The 6,000-nt window shown below is 45.8% G+C and overlaps 1 pseudogene; it reads right to left on the minus strand.

The window, feature by feature from the left end:
• Positions 1–4,006: 4,006 nt before the first annotated feature.
• LOC129070148 (disks large-associated protein 4-like) lies at positions 4,007–5,613 on the minus strand (annotated as a pseudogene).
• Positions 5,614–6,000: the final 387 nt, after the last annotated feature.

A 6,000-nucleotide genomic window follows, 5' to 3' on the forward strand; every position in this document is an offset into this window, starting at 1 on the left:
GGCAGACAACGTGCTTCCCAGATAAGGTAAAGTTAAAGGAGTTTATCATCACCAAGCCCCTTATTATATGAAAAGTTAAAGGGACTTATCTAAGAACAAGAAGAAGATCAAAAACTATGAACAGTAAAATGACAACAAACAATTATAATAACTGAACTTTAAAAGAACAAAAACAAAAACAAACTGATCAAACAATTAGAACAGAAACAGAATTGCAGAAATGGAGATCAGAGGGCATGGGGAGGGGGAAGAATGGGGGAAAGGTACAGTGTATAAGAAGCATAAGCAGGAGGTACAAAACAGACAGGGGGCGGTTAAGAACAACGTAGGAAATGGAGAAGCCAAAGAACTTATATGTACGACCCATGGACATGAACTAAGGTGGGGGTGGGGAAGTGCTGGTGGTGGGGGATGCAGGGCAGAGGAGAATAAAGGGGAGAAAAAAATGGGACAACTATAATAACATTATCAATAAAATATATATAAATAAAAATTAAAAAAAGGAAAAAGAACATAAAAAAGGGCAAAAGAGGTGAAATATATGGTGACCGAAGAAGACTAGACTTTGGGTGGTAAGCATATAATGGAGTATACAGATATTATATTATTAATTTAAACACCTGAAATTATATAATTTATTAATTTTCTATCTCAATAAATTTAATTTAAAAATACATTTCAAGCTTATTTTGTACTATCCATAGCCCAGCCTTGGAATAAGCTATTTTTCCTAGCATCCCTGATACCTTATGACAGAAAGTAAAATTCAGAAACCAAGATATGGGCACCTGGGTACTGTTTCCAGGCTAAAGGTGAAGGAGATATATAAAGAATATATATTTACATATAAAGGATACGTGTGCGTGGGGGGGGTGTGTGTGTGTGTATCTGTATATCTGCCTTTCTGTCCCCTAGCTCTCATCTTGATGCCAGATACTTCAGTTTATCCCTGTTTGCTGCTGGTGCCTTTCAAGTCGCTACCTCAGTGCTGGAGCTCAGAGGGTTCTTTAAGAGGAACTGCTTGGGACTCCAAAAAGTTTCTTCCACCAACTCAATCCCTGTTGGTTTCGGCAGCCAGAAGTTATGGGGACTTATCTTCCTGACACTGGAACCCTGGGCTGGGGGCCTGGTGTGATCTGGGACTCCTTGCTCCCAAGATATCCCTCCTGAATTTTTATCCAGCACATGTGATTGTAGGACCAACCCATTCCACATCTGTGCCCCTCCTACCAGTCGGAATGTATGTGGTTTCTTTAATTCCATAGTTGTCAGACTTCCATTCAACTTGATTTCCTGTGGTTCTGAGTGGTGGTTGTTCTATATTTTAGTTGTAATTTTGAGGTTGTTGTGCAAGGAGGTGAACCATGCTTACCTATGCCACCATCTTGACTGGAAGACTGGGAAAGTTTTGTGTGTTTTTTTTTAATTTCACAGAGCTCTTTATTTTATGTGGTGTTAAAAGTATGTTGACTTGTAGTCCAATGTTGTTACTCGAACAGGCCTTTGTCTCTCCAGCTGCAGGCTCTCTCTCTGGTGGTTCCAGAGCCGCGATCACCTCACAGCAGCGCTCTCTCAGGATCTGAGGTGCGTTGCCAGATCACTCCAGGCAGTCACGCAGAGGAAACTCCATCTGTGAGGAACTTCCCAGCTCATGCCTCCATGTACTGCTCTCAGTACAAGAGAGTGGAAGCAGTCCAGTACTCATGTGCCAGGCTGCCCTAAGTCGCAGTATCCAGAGGGTTGGAGCCTGGCATGCATCCCAGTGTGGGACCCTGCCTCCGGGGAGCTGGCTTCCCACCATGCCAGGCCTAAGCCCCAAGTGGTCCGGCATCTGCCACTCCCACCCATGAGAGGCAAAGCAAGAGAGCCCAAGAAGCCAAAAGGCCAAGCAGCCAAGAGGACAAGAGACCAAGAGACCAAGAGCCAAGAGAGCTAATTTATATATTTTTTATATATACATACATATAAATTCTATACATATATATGAGTATGTTGTGTACAATATATAATATTGTGTATATGTGTGTGTGCATTTACATTTACATTTATATTTACATATACATTTACATTTATATTTCTATCTCTATTTTATTTATTTGTTTATTTATTTTATGCATTACCTCATTTATTCTTACAACATATCTGTGAGTTAGGGAAGGGCAGGGACTCTCCCTGTCCTACTGAGGAGGAAGTTGAGGCATGCAGTGGTCGAGTGATTGGCCCAAGGTCACAGACAGCGGCCAAGCTGAAATGAGACCCCACAGCTGGCCCTTGGTTCACCCAGGGCCCCCTGCAGTAAGTTTCAGACACCAGGATGCCCCCAGTGCTGTAGTTTATACACAGTAGAGAGCAGCCATCCTGCACTGAGCTCGCTGTAGGCTGGGCCGTGCCCTCCTGCTGCCTCCTCACCTTGCCCTGTAGGCCTGGGACATGGCAGTTCAGGGCTCCTGACACCCTGAGAGTGGGCTGGGGGGCGGGGCAAGGGAGAGAGAAGAATAGTTGAGGTAAAAAAATAAAACAGGTTGGCTCAGTTGGAAGATCGTCCATTACCCCAAAAGGTTGTGGATTCGATTCCTCATCAGGGCACATACCTAGGTTTCCAGCTCAGTCCCTGGTTGGGCGCATCCAGGAGGCAATGAATTGATGTTTCTCTCTCACATGAATGTTTCTCTCTCCCCCCCCACCTCTCTTTCTTTCCCTTTCTCTCTCTCTAAAATCAATAAACATATCCTGGGGTGAGAATTAAAAATAATAATTTAAAAAATAGAACAGAACAGAAAACTCAGAGGCTGGGCAGATAGGTCCATGGCCAGGGTTGCAGGGGGGCACAGCAGGGGATGGGAGGCAAAAAAAAAAAAAAAAGAGAGAGAAGCTTACATACTTGTACGCACACCTAGATGTGGTATTAATACATATAAAAATATACGCTTTTCATACACCCACCTCCTGCCAACTGCCTCAAGAGCCAGCAGTGGCACTGGTGGGCATGAGTGAGCAGATGGGACTTTGTTAAATATGCATTCTAAGGTCTATGTGCATATCTACACATACTACAGACACAACACCCCCCTCAGGTACTGTACACAGGCTCAGACAGGAACTGGCAAAAGGAGTCCCTCCTTAGAGAGAACCCTTCCTAGAGTGTCCCCTCCAAGACACTCTGAGTCATACTTTTTGCTGAAGAAAGAAGGGGCTGGAGAAAAGAAAAAGGCAGGAGTCTTGTGGCTTTTATCTCATTTTGTCCCCAGAAACTTAAACCCTCCCCATCTTCTCAGGGAGGTGCGTCTCCTGCGATGGTGCCTAGCGCTGGCGGATCACAGGGTGAGAGCTGCTTCTGCTGAGAGGAACCTACATCTGTGTGTGCACCTGTGTGACTGTGTTTGAGCACTTGCCAGGGTAGGGATGTGTGTCCATCTCTCTGTTCTCTGAGCTCTCAACTACAAAGGCAGCTGGGAACCAGACAACTGCTAAACAGGATGGTGACCCCTCTGTAAGCTCTGGAGGGAAAAGAGAAATGGAAGAATAAAAACTCTGAGGTCAGAGGGGGACTAGCTGGGAAAAGAAGAGAGGACATGGCAGGTGCCCAAGGTCCCCTGATAGGCCCTTGCACTGTCATCGTCTCGTAAACAGCCTAGTTTAAGTTCTCATTTGATAGAACAAGTAGAAGACTGCAGTTTGGGGATTGGGCCAGGGAGTTGCCAAAGTCTGTCTATCAGGTCCACCATGGCCAGCAAGTTTTATAGTTTTGCATTATTGTTGACTTTTTTGTGTGAAGTCTACATAACCTAAAACTGGCAGGGACCCCCTAAAAGCCAAACTGTGAGCCCTTGTATGTTGTTAATTTGAAAGTTGGTTCAGGGTCTATAGATAGAATAACCATACTAAAGGCTGAGAAAGTTTTTGTTCCTTTTGAATTGTGTGTGTGTGTGTGTGTGTGTGTGTGTGTGTGTGTGTGTGTGTGTGTGTGTTTGATGACTTCAAATAGTTTGCTTCCTGCTTCCTGGTCTCAGAGCTGGGTTTGGGACTGGGGGACATAAACCTCAATGCTGTCCACACTCCGTGTGACTGAATTCTGTCTCACAAGAAGCTGCCTGCCTGGCTGCAAGGAGTGTCTTGCAGACTTCCTGACGCTGCTTGTCCCTGGTGTCAGAGGATGGTAGAGTGTCTCACTGATGGCTTGGATTTGGTTGGTTTCTTTAGGACCAGAAGGGGTGGTTTCTTTTCTTCCTTCCTCTTCTCAGCAGTCTCCACCAGCTGCCAGGTTTTGGGCTTGAGGTGGTAGAGTTCATCAAACTTCATGCTGATGTCCTTGATGGGACAGCTATAGCAAGTTCCAGAACCCTGCCAGGTCCTACGTTGTTGGACATGGGTTGGCATCAGGGTTCAAATTTTGCTCACAGAGGTTCTGGAACTGCTGTAATTTCTGGGACACTGCCCACAGTGCTAAGGACCTTTCCTAAGACTTCTCCAGAGAGGGCGTTCTCTTTGGTCTCCTTGTCCACCTGGCAGGACCAGTCTTCCAGCCACTCTGTTTCTGCCTGCAGTAGCTCCAAGAACAAGCAGCCATCTCCCCGCAGGCCCCAGGCTGTGCTGGCTCTCTAGGAAGCTGGAGAAGGTCTTGAGCCAGGGGTCAGGTGGGGACAGCAACAATGCCTCTATTCCATGATTGCTGTTGTCTCCATAGGAGAGGTAGTACTTGATCTGAGCAATCCTGGGGGCAACCATGCTGATGGAGTTGGGGTAAAGGGTGCTGTCTGAGAGGCTCCTCTTGGATGACTTACAACTCAGCTCATAGTCATCCTGGGTATCTGAGGTGCCGTCCTGTCGGGAGGACAAGATGTGAGAGGGAGTGCTATTTCACCAGTGTTTCTCTACCTGAACCCCAATGGACTGGAATTTGATAGCAGGTCTGGGCTCCTCTTTTGGCACTGGCTGAATGCAGTCAACTTGTATCCCTCGAGATCAGTGATTTTCAACGGGTGTGTGGCAAGAATTTTTAAAACATGCAATACCTGACTATTTAGTCAAGGGCACTGACCTCTTTTCCCTTTGATTGTCAAATAAAAAATTAACAAAAACCAACACAACAATAGCTATCTGGCGTGAATGAATCAAAATTATACCTATTTTTTGTCAGATTGGCAAAAATTATATTTTTTGGTGGGCTGCAGAATTTTAGTAATTAGTTTACATGAGCCGCGAGATGAAAAAGGTTGAAAATCACTACTATAGATGACAGTATCCTTTTGGGAATGGCCTCAGGGTGGACTTCAGAGCTGGTGAGCATCCCTTGTCCACTCTTCAGAGCTACAGGTTTTGGGGGTGATTCTGTGGCCTTGAAGGCTGGGGTAACTCTGCTCCATGTCACAGTGAGTGGTCAGGTAGTGCTGTCCAGGGTGTTCCACAAGTAGCTCAGGCCCATCTGGCTTACCACCTTGCTCTTGTGGTCCTGGCTGTCCAAGGAGGTGTGCTGGGCACACCTGGTACTGTTCTGGATGGTGACTGAGATGAGATGTTTGGAGGGGATGGTGGTGAGGCATCCTTATACGCCATTGGGCACGATGACTGTGGACACATGTGACTGCTGCTGAGGCTACTGGTGCTGGGTGGTGGGAAGAGTTATATATTTTAAACCATGAGTTCACACTGATAATTCCAATTTTAGTATAATATTAAAGGGCCATTCTAGTTTTCTCCTTTTCCCTATTTGTAACTCCCACAGTGAAAATATCCTCAATATTTACTTATTGAATCAATTCCTCCATATTCTCCAAAGTGACTAATTGCCTGTATCCATGCTATAGACCAGACCCCAGGCAAACACTCTCCTCGCCCCACTCACAGTGCGACAACCTACACCCAGTTGACACTGCTCTTCACCACCCCTTCCCTGTGCATACCTACCTCTCTCAGTCCCACCTAATGGTTTTTGGACTGAATTATTCAGGAAAAGAGGGAGTCAGGAGGACAGAGAGGGAAGCAAGGAGGCAGCCAGGTAGT

The sequence above is a fragment of the Pteronotus mesoamericanus genome, unplaced genomic scaffold, assembly GCF_021234165.1.
Source record: "Pteronotus mesoamericanus isolate MK-2021 breed Mesoamerican mustached bat unplaced genomic scaffold, CSHL_Meso_final contig_246, whole genome shotgun sequence".
Taxonomy (NCBI): domain Eukaryota; kingdom Metazoa; phylum Chordata; class Mammalia; order Chiroptera; family Mormoopidae; genus Pteronotus; species Pteronotus mesoamericanus.